The sequence below is a fragment of the Pan paniscus genome, chromosome 20 (genome assembly GCF_029289425.2).
Source record: "Pan paniscus chromosome 20, NHGRI_mPanPan1-v2.0_pri, whole genome shotgun sequence".
Lineage (NCBI taxonomy): Eukaryota > Metazoa > Chordata > Mammalia > Primates > Hominidae > Pan > Pan paniscus.
This window is the reverse complement of record NC_073269.2, coordinates 33,489,969-33,505,296: the sequence shown is the minus strand read 5'-3', so window position 1 is coordinate 33,505,296 and position 15,328 is coordinate 33,489,969.

The window sequence follows — 15,328 nt, the reverse complement described above, 5'->3', positions numbered from 1 at the left end:
GATTCTACATAGAGAGTGTTTCAAAATTGCTCCATCAAAAGAAAGGTTTAACCCTGTGAGAACCATGCAAACAACACAAAGGGGTTTCTGAGAAAGCTTCTGTCTAGTATTTATCTAAAAATATTTCGTTTTTCACCATAGGCTTCAAAGTGATCCTAAATGTCCTTTTCCAGATTCTACAAAAACAGTGTTGCCAAACTGCTCAGTCAGAAGAAAGTTTAACCTCTACATGATAAATGTACACATCACAAAACAGTTTCTCAGGATGTTTCTTTCTAGTTTTTTTCTGAAGATATTTCCTTTTTGAATATATGCTTCAGTGCACTCCCAAATATTCCTTTGCAGATTCTACAAAAACCGTGTTTGCAAACTGCCCAATCAAAAACGTTTAACTCTGTGACATGAATGCACACAGCACAAAGCAGTTTCTCAGAAAGCTTCTTTCTAGTTTTTATCTGAAGATATTTCATTTTTCACCATAAGCCTAAAAGCGCTCCCAAATATCCCTTCTTAGATTCTAAAAACACTGTTGCAAAACAGCTCAATCAAAAGAAACGTTTAACTCTGTGAGATGAATGCACAAATCACAAAGTAGTTTCCCAGAAAGTTTCTTTCTGGTTTTTCTCTGAAGATGTTTCCTTTTCTGCCATAGGCCTCAATGTGCCCCCATATACCCCTTAGTGGATTCTACAAAAACAGTGTTTCCAGACTGCTCAATCTAAAGAAAGGTTTAACTCCATGAGAAGAATGACCACATCAAAAGCAGTTTCTGAGAAAGCTTCATTCCACATTTTATCTGAAGATATTTCCTTTTTCACCATAGACCTCAATGTGCTCCCAAATATCCCTTGGTATATTTTACAGAAAGAGTGTTCCTAAACTGCTCAATCAAAATAATGGTTTAACTCTGTGAGATGAATGCACACATCACAAAGCAGTTTCCAGAAAACTTCTTTCTAGTTTTAATCTGAAGATATTTCTTTTTTCAACATATGCCTCCATGCACTCCCAAATATCCCTTCACAGATTCTACAAAAACAGTGTTTCAAAACTGCTCAATGAAAAGAAAGGTTTAACTATGTGAGAAGAATGCACATATCACAAAGCGATTTCTGAGAAAGCTTCTGTCTAGTATTTATCAGAGGATATTTCCTTTTTCACCATAAGTATCAAATGCTCCCAAATATCCTTTCTCAGATTCTTCAAAAACAGTGTGCCCAAATTGCTCAATCAAAAGAAATGTTTAACTCAGTGAGATGAATGCATTAATCACAAAGCAGTTTCTCAGAAAGCTTCTTTATAGTTTTTCTCTGAAGATAATTCCTTTTTCACAATAGGCCTCAAAGGGCTCCCATATATCCCTTGGTATAATTTACAGAATTAGTGTTTCTGAACTGTTCAATCAAGAACAAAGTTAAACTTTGTGAGAAGAACGTACACATCACAAAGCAGTTTCTGAGAAAGCTTCTTTCTAGTATTTATCTGAAGACATTTCTTTTTCCCCCATAGGCCTCAAATCTCTCACAAATATCCCTTCACAGATTGTACAAAAACTGTGTTTCCAACTTCTCAATCTAAATCAAGGTTTAACTCTGAGGTGAATGCACAAATTACAAAGCCATTTCCCAGAAAACTTATTTCTAGTAATTATCTGAAGATATTTACTTTTTCACCACAGGCCCCAAAGTACTCCCAAATAACCCTTCTCAAATTCTAAAAAAAAGTGTTGCCAAACTGTTCAGTCAAAAGAAATGTTTAACTCTGTGAGATGAAAGCATCCATCACAAAGCAGTTTCCCAGAAACCTTCTTTCTTGATTTTATCTGAAGATATTTCATTTTTCACCATAGACCTCAATGTCCTCCCAAATATTCTAGAAAAACAGTATTTCCAATCTGCTCAATCAAAACAAGGATTTAACTCTGTGAGAAGAATGCACACTTAACAAAGCAGTTTTTCAGAAAGCCTCTTTCTAGTTTTTTCTGAAGATATTTCGTTTTTCACTGTAGGCTTCAAACCATTCCAAAATACCCCTTCGAAGATCTAAAAAAATTCTGTTGCCCAATTGCTCAATCAAAAGAAATGTTTATATCTGTGATGCACTTCTCACAGAGCAGTTCCCCAGAAAGCTGTTTTTAGTTTTTATCTGAAGATATTTCCTTTTTCACCATAGGTCTCAAAGCATTCAACATCTCTTCTAAGAATCTGTAATAAAATTGTTGCCAAACTGCTCAATCAAAAGATAATTTTAACTCTGTGAGATGAATCCACTCCTCACAAATCAGTTTCTAAGACAGCTTTTTTTTCTAGTTTTTTTCTGAAGATACACTTTTTCATCATAGGCCTCAATGCACTTTGAAATATCCCTTTGCAGATTCTACCAAAAGAGTGTTTCCAAACTGCTTTGTCCAAAGAAAGGTTTAACTCAGTGAGATGAATGCACACTTCACAAAGGGGTTTCTGAGAAAGCTTCTTTCTAGTATTTATCTGAAGGTATTTTCTTTTTCACCATAGGCCTCAATGCGCTCCAAATATTCCTACAAAGATTTTACAAAAACTGTGTATCAAAACTGATTAATGAAAAGAATGGTTTAACTCTGTCAGAAGAATGCACTTATCACAAAGCAGTTTCACAGAAAGCTTATTTCTAGTTTTTATCTGAAGGTATTTCTTGTTTCATCTTGGGCCTCAAAGTGCTCCCAAATATCACTACATAGATTCTACAAAAACATTGTTTCCAAAGGGGTCAATCAAAAAAACTGTTTAACTGTGTGAGACAAATGCACACATCAAAAAGCAGTTTCCCAGAAAGCTTCTTTCTATTTTTTATTTGAAGATATTTCCTTTACATCCATATATCCCTGTGTAGATTCTGTAAAAACAGTGTTTCCAAATTTTTCAATCAAAAGAAAAGTTTAACTCTGTGATAAGAATCCACATATCACGAAGCAGTTTCTGAAAAAAGCTTCTTTCTAGTATTCATCAGAAGATATTTCCTTCTTCAGCATTGGCCTCAAAGTGCTCCCGAATACCCCTTCACAGATTCTAAAAAAACGTATTTCCAAACTGCTCAAACCACAGAAAGGTTTCTCTGTGAAATGAATGCACACATCACAAAGCAGTTTCTCAGAAAGTTGCTTTCCCGATTTTCTATGAAGGTATATCTTTTTTCACCACAGGCATCAATGCTCTCCCATATAGCCCTTCGTAGATTCTACAAAACAAGTGGTTCCTACTGGTCAATCAAAAGAACAGTTTAACTCTGAGAGAAGACTGCACACATCACAAAGCAGTTTCTGAAAAACCTTCTTTCTACTTTTATCTGAAGATATTTCCTTTTTCACCATTGGCCCCAATTCTCTCCCATATATCCCTTGGTAGATTCTAAAAAAACAGCGTTTCCAAACTGCCCAATCAAAACAAAGGTTTAACTCTGTGAGAAGAATGCACACATCACAAAGCAGTTTCTGAGAAAGCTTCTTTCTTCCTTTTTATCTGAAGATATTTCTAATTTCATGATAGGCCTCAAATTGCTTGCAAATATTCCTTCCCAGGTTCCACAAAAACAGTGTTTCCAAATTTCTCAATCAAAAGAAAGGTTAAACCCTGTGAGATGAATGCACACATGACAAAGCAGTTTCCCAGAAAGCTTCTTTCTAGTTTAATCTGAAGATATTTCTTTTTTCACCATAGGTGTAAAGCCGCTCCCAAATATCCCTTCACAGTTTCTACAAAAACAGTGTTTCCAAACTGCTCAAACAAAAGAAAGGTTTAATTCTGTGAGATGAATGCACACATCACAATGCTGTTTCTCAGAAATCTTTCTAGTTTTTATTCGAACATATTTCCTTTTTCACCACAGACCTCAATGCCTTCCCAAATATCCCTTCACAGATTCTATGAAAACAGTGTTTTCAAACTCCTCCATGAGAAGAAATGTTTATCTCTGTGAGATGAATGCATCCATCACAAAGACGTTTCTCACAAAGCTTCTTTCCAGATTTATCTGAATGTACTTCCTACTTCACTGTAGGCCTAATTGCACTCCCAAGTATCCCTTCACAGATTCTACAAAACCAGTGTTTCCAAACTGGTCAATCAAAAGAAAATTTAACTGTGTGAGAAAATATACATATCACAATGCAATTTCTCAGAAATCTTCGTTCTAGTATTTATCTGAAGATGTTTTCTTTTTTACAATAGGCCTCAATGTGCTCGCAAAAATCTCTTCTACAAAAACAATGTTTCTGAACTGCTCAATTAAAAGAAATGTTTACCTCTGTGAAATGAAAGCAAACATCACAAAGCAGTTCCTCAGAAAGCTTCTTTCTAGTTTTCATATGAAGATATTTCCTTTTTCACCATAGACCTCAATGTGCTCCCAAATATCCCTTCACAAATTCTACAAAATCAGTGTTTCCATACTGGTCAATAAAATAAAATACTATAAATCTGTGAGATGAATGCAGACACCACAGAACGGTTTCTGAGAAAGCTTCTTTCTAGTTTTTATGTGAAGATATTTCCTTTTTCACCTTAGGCCTCGATGTGCTCCCATATATCCCATGACAGATTCTGCAAAAACAGTGTTTCCAAGCAGCGCTATCAAAAGACAGTATTAACTCCATTAGAAGAATGAGCACATCCCAAAGCTGTTTCTCAGAAATCTTTCTAGTTTTCATCTGAAGGTATTTCCTTTTTCACTGTAGGCCTCAAGGCATTCCCAAATATACCTTTGCAGAATCTACAAAAAGAGTGTTTCCAAACTGCTCAATCAATAGAAAGATTCAAATATGTGAGATGAATGCACCCACCACAAAGCAGTTTCTCACAAATCTTCTCTCTAAATTTATCTCAAGATATTTCCTTTTTCGCCATAGGCCTCAAATCAGTCCCAAATACTCCTGCACAGTTTCCACAAAAACAGTGTTTCCAAACTTCTCAATGAGAAGAAAGGTTTAACTCTGTGAGATGAATGCCCCAATCACAAAGCAGTTTCTCACAAAGCGTATTTCTAGATTTATCAGAAGGTGTATCCTTTTTCTCTGTAAGCCTCAATGTGCTCCCAAATATGCCTTTGCAGATTCTACAAATACAGTCTTTCCAAACTGCTCAATGAAATGAAAGGATTAACTCTGTGAGATGAATGCACACATCACAAATCAGTGTTTCAAAAAGCTTCTTTCTAGTTTTTATCTGGAGATATTTCCTTTTCCACCATAGGCTTCACGGCACTCCCTAATATCCCAACACAGATTCTCCAACAACAGGGTTTCCAACCTGCTCAATCAAAAGAAAGTTTTAACTCTGTGAGATGAATGCACACATAACAATGCAGTTTCTCAGAAAGCTTCTTTCCGGTTTTCTTCTGAAGATATTTTCTTCTTCTCCATACTCCTCAATGCACTCCCAAATATGCCTTCAAAGATAATACAAAATCAGTGTTTCCAAACTGGTCAATCAAAATAAAGCTTCAACTCCGTGAGATGAATGCAAACATCACAAAGCAGTTTCTTTGAAAGCTTCTTTTTGGTATTTATCTGAAGATATTTTCTTTTTCACCATAGGCCTCAATGCTCTCCCTAACAGCCCTTCGCAGGTTATACAAAAACAGTGTTTACAAATTCCTCAATCAAAAGAAAGTTTTAACTCTGAGAAATGAATGTGCACATCACAAAGCTGTTTTTCAGAAATTTCTTTATAGTTTTTTATGTAAAGATATTTCCTTTTTCACCATAGGCATCAATGCGCTCCAAAATATGCATTCACAGATTGTAGAAAAACAGTTTTCAAACTGATCAACCAAAAGAAAAGATTTACTCTGTGAGACAAAATCACACATCACAAAGCTGTGTCTCAGAAATCTTTCTAGATTGTATCTGAGGGTATTTCCTTTTTCACCATAGGACTCAAAGCCCTCCCAAATATCCCTTGGAGAATTTTACAGAAACAGTGTTTCCAAACTGCTCAATCAAAAAAAGGTTTAACTCTGTGAGATGAATGCACACATCACAAAGCAGTTTCCCAGAAAACTCCTTGTACTTTTTATCTGATGATATTTCCTTTTTCACCCTAGATCTTGAAACACTCCCAAATATCCCTCCTCAGATTCCACAAAAAGAGTGTTGCCAAACTGCTCAATCAAAAGAAAGGTTTAAACTTTTGAAATGAATGCACTAATCACAAGGCAGTTTCTCAGAAACCTTCTTTGTAGCTTTTATCTGAAGATATTTCCTTTTTCTCATTGGCCTCAATGCACTCCCAAATTTCCTTTCACAGATTCTACCAAAACAGCGTTTCCAAACTGTGCAATTGAAAGAAAGATTTAACTCTGGGAGATGAATGCACAAATCACAAAGAAGTTGCTCAGAATGCTTCTATCTAGTTTTTCTCTGAAGACATTTCCTTTCTCACCGCAGGCCTCATCCACTCCTATATATCACTTCGTAGATTCTACAAAAAGAGTGTTTCCAGACTGTTCAATCAAAAGAAAGTTTTAACTTTGTGTGAAGAATGCACACATCACAAAGTGGTTTGTTAGAAAGCTTCTTTCTAGTTTTTATGTAAAGATATTTATTTTTTCACCATAGGCCTCAATCTGCTCCCAAATATCTCTATGCAGATTCTACAAATCAGTGTTTCAAGACTGGTCAACAAACAAACAAAAAAACAAACAAAAAACCTCTGTGAGAAGAATGCACACATCTCAACGCAGTTTCTCAGAAAGCTTCTTTGCAGTTTTTGTCTGAAGATATTTCCTTTTTCACCATAGGCCTCAAAGCACTCCCAAATATCCCTTTGCAGATTCCACAAAAATAGTGTTGCCAAACTGCTCAATCAAAAAAAGTTTATCTATGTTAAATGAATGCACACATAACCAAGCAGTTTCTGAGAAAGCTTCTTTCTAGTTTTTATCTAAAGATATTTCAATTTACACTGCAGGCCTCAAGGCAATACAAAATAATCCTTCGCAGATTCTACAAAAACAGTGTGTCCAAACTGCTTAATCAAGAGAAAGGCTTAACTCTCTGTGATGAATGAACTCATCACAGAGCAGTTTCTCAGAAAGCTTCTTTCTAGTTTTTTTCTCAAGCTATTTTCTTTTTCTCCATAGGCCTTGCAGATTCTACAAAAAATAGTGTTGCCAAACTGCTTAATGAAAAGAAATGTTTAACTCTGTGAGACAAATGAACTCATTGCAAAGCAGTTTCTCAGAAACATTATTTGTAGTTTTCATCTGAAGATATTTCCTTTTTCAGCATAGGCCTCAAAATGCTCCCAAATATCCCTTCACAGATTCTACAAAAGCAGTTTCTGAAATGATCAATCAAAAGAAAGGTTCAACTCTGTGAGATGAATGTACACATCACAAAGCAGATTCCCAGAAAGCTTCTTTCCAGTTTTTATCTGGCGATATTTCCTTTTTCACTGTAGACCTCAAACCACTCCCAAATATCACTTCTCAGATTTTACAAAATCAGTGTTGCCAAACTGCTCAATCAAAAGAAAGTTTTACCTCTGTGAGATGAATGCACTCATCACAAAGAAGTTTCAAAGAAAGCTTCTTTCTAGTTTGTATCTGAAGATATTTCCTTTTTCACCATAGGCCTCAAAGAGCTCCCAAATATCTCTTCACAGATTCTACCAGTGTTTCCAAACTGCTTAATAAAAAGGAAGTTTTAACCCTGTAACATGAATGCACACATCACAAAGCAGTTTCTCAGAATGTTTCCTTCCAGTTTTTCTCTGAAGGTATTTCCCTTTTCCCATAGGCCTCAAGATGCTCACATGTATCCCTTCGTAGTTTCCACAAAGACAGTTTTTCCAGACTGCTCAATCAAAAAAGTTTTAACACTATGAGAAGAATGCACACATCACAAAATGGTTTCTCAGAAAGTTTCTTTCTAGTTTTTATCAGAAGATATTTCTTTTTTCACCATAGACCTCAATGCACTCCTAAATATCCCTTTGCAGATACTTCCAAAACAGCGATTCCAAACTGCACAATCAAAAGAAAGGATTAACTCAGTGAGAAGAATGCACACATCACAAAGCGGTTTCTGAGAAAGCTTCTTTCTGGTATTTATCTGAAGATATTTCCATCTTCAGCATAGGCCTCGAAGCACTCCAAAATACCCCTTTGCAAATTCTACAAAAACTGTGTTTCCAAACTGCTCAATCAAAAGAATGGTTTAACTTTGTGAGATATATGCACACGTCACAAAGCAGTTTCTCAGGATATTTCTTTCCAGTTTTTCTATGAAGATATTTCCTTTTTCAACATAGGCATCAATGCCCTCCCATATATCCCTTCATAGTTTCTACAAAAACAATGGTTCCAAACTGCTCAATCAAAAGAATGGTTTAATTCTGTAAGATGAATACCCACATCACAAAGCAGTTTCTCAGAAAACTTCTTTGTAGTTTTTATCTGATTTTATTTCCTTTTTCAACCCTAAGTCTTAAAGAGCTCCCAAATATCCCTTCTGAGATTCCACAAAAAGAGTATTGCCAAAATGCTCAATGAAAAGGAAAGTTTAACTCTGGGAGATGAATTCACTCATCACAAAGCACTTTCTCAAAAGCTTCTTTCTAGATTTTATCTGAAGATATTTCCTTTTTCATTGTAGGCCTCAATGTGTTCCCAAATATCCCTTCACAGATCCTACCAAAACAGTGTTTCCAAACTGCTCAATCCAAAGAAAGTTTTAACTCTGTGAGATCAATGCACACATCTGAAAGCAGTTTACCAGAATGCATCTTTCCAGAAATATCCCTTTACAGATTCCACCAAAACAGTGTTTCCAAAGTGCTCAATCAAAATACTGTTTTAACTTTTTGAGATTAATGCACAAATCACAAAGCCGTTTCCTACAAAGCTTCTTTCTAATTTTTATCTGAAGGTATTTCCTTTTCACTTAGGCCTTAAAGCACTCCAAAATATCCCCTTCAGAATCCACAAAAAGCGTGTTGCCACACTGTTCAATCAAAAGAAAGTTTTAATTCTGTGAGATGAAGGCATTCATCACAAAGCAGTTTCTCAGAAATCTTCTTTCTAGTTTTTATCTCAACATATTTCTTGTTCCTCCTTAGGCCTCAAAGTGCTCTGAAATATCCCTTATTGATTTTACAAAAAGTGTTTACAAACCACACAATCAAAAAAGTTTATCTCTGTGAGAGAAATTCACATATTAGAAACCTTCTTTCTATTTTTAATCTGAAGATATTTCCTTTTTCACCTTAGGCCTCAATGTGCTCTCATATATCTCTGTGTAGATTCTACAAACATAGTATTTCCAAACTGTTCTATCAAAAGAAAGGTTTAATTCTGTGAGAAGAATGCACACATCACAATGCAGCTTCTGAGAAACTTCTTTCTTCTTTTTATCTGAAGATATTTCTGTTTTCACTATAGTCCTCAAAGTGCCTCCAAATATCCCCTCTCAGATTCTACAAAAACAGTGTTTCCAATTTCCTCAATCAAATGAAAGATTTAACTCTGTCAGAAGAATGCACAAAGGCACAAAGCGGTTTTTGAGAAAGCTTCTTTCTAGTATTTATCTGAAGATATTTCCTTCTTCAGCATAGACCTCAAAGCACTCTCAAATACCCCTTTGAAAATTCCACAAAAACAGTGTTTCTAAACTGCTCAATCAAAAGAATGGTTTAACTTTGTGAGATGAATGCACACATCACAAAGCAGTTTCTCAGAAAGTTTCTTTCCAGTTTTTCTATGAAGATATTTCCTTTTTCACCACAAGTGCCAATGCCCTTCCATATATCCCTTCATAGATTCTACAAAAACAGTGGTTCCAAACTGCTCAATCAAAAGAATGGTTTAACTCTGAAAGAGGAATGTCCACATCACAAAGCAGTTTCTGAAAAAAATTATTTATACTTTTTATCTGAAGATATTTCTTTTTTCACCATAGGCCTCAATGCTCTTCAATATATCCCTGTGTAGATTCTACAAAAACAGTGTTTCCGAACTGCTCAACGAAAAAAAAAGGTTTAACTCTGTGAGAAGAATGCAGACATCACAAAGCAGTTTCTGAGAAAGCTTCTTTCTACTTTTTATCTGAAGATATTTCTTTTTTAACCATAGATCTCAATATGCTCCCAATTATCCCTTCAAAGATACCTCAAAAACTGTGTTTCTAAACTGCCCAATCAAAAGGAAGTTTTAATTCTGTGAGATGAATGGACATATCACAAAGCAGTTTCTCAGAAAGCTTCTTTCTACTTTTTATCTGAAGATATTTCCTTTTTTCACCATAGGCCTCAAATCAATCCCAAACATCCCTTCGCAGATTATACAAACACACGGTTTCCAAACTTCTCTATCAAAAAAAAGATTTAACTCTGAGAAATGAATGAACACATCACAAAACAGTTTCCCAGAAAGCTTCTTTCTAATTTTTATATGAAGATATTTCCTTTTTCATTCAAGGTCTTATAGCACTCCCAAGTATCCCTTCTTAGATTCCACAACAACAATGCTGCAAAACTGCACAATCAAAAGAAAGGTTTAACTCTGTGAGATGAATGCACACATCACAACACAGTTTCCTAGAAAGCTTCTTTCTAGTTTTATCTGAAGATATTTCCTTTTTCACCATAAGCTTCAATGTGCTCCCATATATCTCTTCATAGATCCTACGAAAACAGTGTTTCCAGACTGCTCAATCAAAAGAAAGGTTTAACTCTGTGAGAAGAATGCACACATCACAAGGCAGTTTCTCAGAGAGCTTCTTTCTAGTTTTTCCCTCAAGATATTATCTTTTTAACAATTGGCCTTATGGGCTCCCGTATATGCCTTCACAGATTCTATAAAATCAGGTTTTAAAAACTGCTCTATCAAAAGAAAGGATTAACTCTGTGAGAAGAATGCAGACAACACAAAGCGGTTCTGAGAAAGCTTCTTTCTACTTTTTATCTGAAGATATTTCCTTTTTCACCATAGATTTTGATGTGCTCCCTTCACAGATACCTCAAATAACCCTTCACAGATACCTCAAAAACTGTGTTTCCAAACTCCCCAATCAAAGGGAAGTTTTAATTCTGTGGGATAAATGCACACATCACAAAGAAGTATCTCAGAAAGCTTTTTTCTTGTTTTTCTCTGAAGGTAATTCCTTTTTCACCATAGGCCTGAATGTACTCCCAAATATCACTTCACAGATACAACCAAAACAGGGTTTGCAAATTGCTCAATCAAAAGAAAGGTTTACCTCTGTGAAAAGAATGCATACATCACAAAGCAGTTTCCCAGAAAGTTTCTTTCTAGTGTTTATCTGGAGACATTCCCTTTTTCACTAAAGGTCTCAAAGTGTTCCCAAATATCCCTTCTCAAGATGTACAAAAAGAGGGTGGCCAAACTGATCAATCAAAAGAAAGGTTTCACTCTATGAGATGAATGCACTCAGAACAAAGCAGTCCCTCAGAATGCTTCTTTCTAGTTTTTATCGAAGATATTTCCTTTTTCATCATTGGCCTCAATGTGCTACCATATATCCCTTGTTAGTCTCTGAAAAAGCAGAGTTTCCAAACTGCTCAATGAAATGAAATGTTTAACTCTGTGAGAAACATGCACACATCACAAGGGAGTTTCTCAGAAAGTTTCTTTCTGCTTTTTCTCTGATGCTGTTTCCTTTTTTACCATACACCTCAAGGCACTCCAAAATATCCCTTTGCAGATTCCACTAAAACATTGTTTCTAAACTGCTCAATGAAAAGAATGGTTTAACTCTGTAAGGTGAATGCACACATCACAAGGCTGTTTCTTAGAAAACTTCTTTCTAGTTTTTATCTGAAGTTATTTCCTTTTTCACCAGGAGCCTCAATGAGCTCCCATACATCCCTAGGCAGATTCTCCAACAACAGCATTTCCAAACTGCTCAATTAAAAGAACGGTTTAACTCTGTGAGAAGAATGCACAATCACAAAGCATATCCCCAGAAAGCTTCTTTCTAGTTTATATCTGAAGATATTTTGTTTTTCAACATTGGCCTCAAAGCACTCCCAAATATCCCTTGTCTGATTTTACAACAGAGCTGTTGCCAAACTGCACAATCAAAAGAAAGGTTTAACACTGAGAGATGAATGTAATCAGCACAAAGTAGTTTGTCAGAAAGCTTCTTTCTAGTTTTTATTTGAAGATATTTCCTTTTTCACCATTGACCTCGAAGTACTTGTATATATCCCATCCTAGATTCTAAAGAAACAGAGGTTCCAGACTGTTCAATGAAATGAAAGCTTTAACTCTGTGAGAAGTATGCACACATCATGAAGGAGTTTCTCAGAAAGCTTCTTTCTACTTTTTTTTTGATAATCTTTCCTTTTTTTAACATAAGCCTCAAGGCACTCCCAAATATCCCATTGCAGATTCTACGAAAACAGTGTTTTCAAACTGCTCAATGAAAAGGATGGTTTAACTCTGTAAGCTGAATGCATACATCACAAAACAGTTTCTTAGAAAGCTTCCTTCTGGTTTTTGTCTGAAGATACTTCCATTTTCAACATAGGCCTCAATGAGCTCCCATATATCCCTTGGCAAATTTTCCAACAACAGTATTTCCAAACTGCTCAACTAAAGGATAAGTTTAACTCTTTGAGAAGAATGCACACATCACAAAGCAGATTACCAGAAAGCTTCTTCCTAGTTTGTACCTGAAGATATTTTGTTTTTCAACACAAGCCTCAAAGCACTCCAAAATATCCTTTCTGAGATTTTACAAAAGCCATGTTGCCATACTGCACTATCAAAAGAAAGATTTAACTGTGTGAGAAGAACTTACTCATTACAAAACATTAGCTCACAAAGCTTCTTTCTAGTATTTATTTGCAGACATATAACTTTTCATTATAAGCCTGTATGTGCTCCCAAATATTCCTTCGCAGATCCTATCAAAACAGTGTGTCCTAACTGCTCAATTAAAAGAATGTTTTAACTCTATGAGATGAATGGACACATCAGAAGGCAGTTTCAGAGAAAGCTTCTTTCTAGTTTTCATATGAAGATATTTCCTTTTCACCATAGGCCTCAAAGTGCTCCCAAATATCCCTTCACAGAATCGACAAAAACTGTGTTACCAAACTGCTCAATCAAAGAAAGGTTTACCTCTCTGAGATGAATGGTCATATCAGAAAGCAGTTGCTCAGAAATCTTCTTTCTAATTTTTATCTGAAGATGTTCTCTTTTTCACTATAGGCCTGAAATCACCCCAAAATATTCTTTCTCAGATTCTACATAAAGAGTATTGGCAAACTGCTCAATCAAAAGAAAGTTTTAACACTATGATTTGAATACACACATCACAAAGCAGTTGTCCAGAAAAGTTCTTTCTAGTTTTTATCTGAAGATGTTGTTTTTATCACTATAAGCCTCATAGCACTCCCTAGTATCCCTTCTTAGATTCTACAAAAAGAGTGCTGCCAAACTGCTCAATCAAAAGAAAGGCTTAATTCTGTGAGATGAATGCATTCATCACAAAGCAGCTTCTCAGAAAACTTCTTTCTAGTTTTTATCTGAAAATATTTCCTTTTTCACTATAGGCCACAAAGAGCTCTCATATATCCCTTCCTTGATTCTAAAAAAACAGTGGTTCCAGACTTCTCAAGGAAAAGAAAGTTTTAACTCTGTGAGAAGAATGCATACATCACAAAGAAGTTTCTCAGAAAGCTTCTTTCTAACTTTTCTCTGATAATGTTTCTTCTTTTAGTATAGGCCTCAAAGCACTCCCAAATATCCCTTCACAGATTCTACCAAAAAAGTACTTCCAAACTGCTCAATGAAAAGAATGGTTTCACTCTATGAGGTGAATGCACACGTCACAAAGCAGTTTCTTAGAAAGCTTCTTCCTATTTTTTAACTGAAGATATTTCCTTTTTCACCATAGGCCTCAATGAGCTCCCATATATTCCTTGGCAGATCCTCCAACAACAGCGTTTCCAAACTGCTCAATCAATCAACAGGAAGGTTTAACTCTGTGAGAAGAATGAATATATCACAAAGCAGATTCCCAGAAAGCTTTCTAGTTTATATATAAAGATATTTTGTTTTTCAACACTGGCCTCAAAGTGCTCCCAGTTTCCCATCTCAGATTTTACCAAAGTACAGTTGCCAAACTTCACAATCAAAGGAAAAGTTTACCTCTGTGAGATGAACTTACTCATTACAAAGCAGTTTCTCACAAACCTTCTTTCTAATTTTTACCTGAAGATATTTGACTTTTCACTATAGGCCTGTAAGTGCTCCAAAATATCCCTTTGCAGATCCTACCAAAACAGTGTTTCCAAACTGCTCAATCAAAAGAATGCTTTAACTCTGTGAGATGAATGCACACATCCAGAGGTGGTTTCTGAAAAGGCTTCTTTCCAGTTTTCATCTGAAGATATTTCCTTTTTCACCATAGGCCTCAAAGCACTTCCAAATATCCCTTCACAGCATCTAAAAAAACTGTGTTGACAAACTACTCAATCACAAGAAAGTTTTAACTGTGTGAGATGAATGCACTCAGTGCCATGCAGTTTCTCAGAAAGCATCTTTCTAGCTTTTATTTAAAGATATTTCCTTTTTCACTACAGGCCTCAATGCACTCTCATATATCCGTTCTTAGATTCTAAAAAGACAGTGTTTCCAGACTGCTGAATGAAAAGAAAAGTTTAACTCTGGGACAAGAATGCACACATCACAAAGACGTTTCTCAGAAATCTTCTTTCTAGTTTTTATTTGAAGATATTTCCTTTTTCACCATAGACCTTAATGATCTTATATATATCCCTTGGTAGATTATCCAACAGTGTTTCCAAACTGCTCAATCAAACAAAAGGCTTAACTGTGTGAGAAGAATGCACACATCATGAAGCAGATTCCCAGAAAGCTTCTTTCTTCTTTATACCTGAAGATACTAAGTTTTTCAATATAGGCCTCAAAGTGATCCCAAATATGCCTTCTCAGATATTACAAAAGCACTGTTGTCAAACTCCACAATCAAAATAAAGGTTTAACTCTGTGAGATGAACTTACTCTTCACAAAGCAGTTTCCCAGAAAGCATCTTTCCATTACTTATCTGAAGATGTTCCCTTTTTCACTAGAGGCTTCAAAGTGCTCACAAGTATCCCTTCTTGGAGTCTACAAAAAGAGTGTCGCCAAACTGCTCATTCAAAAGAAAGGTTTCATTTTGTGAGGTGAATGCACTCAGCAAAAAGCAGTTTCCCAGAAAGCTTCTTTCTAGTTTTTAACTGAAGATATTTCCTTTTTCACTATAGGCCTCAATGCACTCTCAAATATCCTTTCCTAGATTCTAAAAGAACAGTGTTTCCAGAC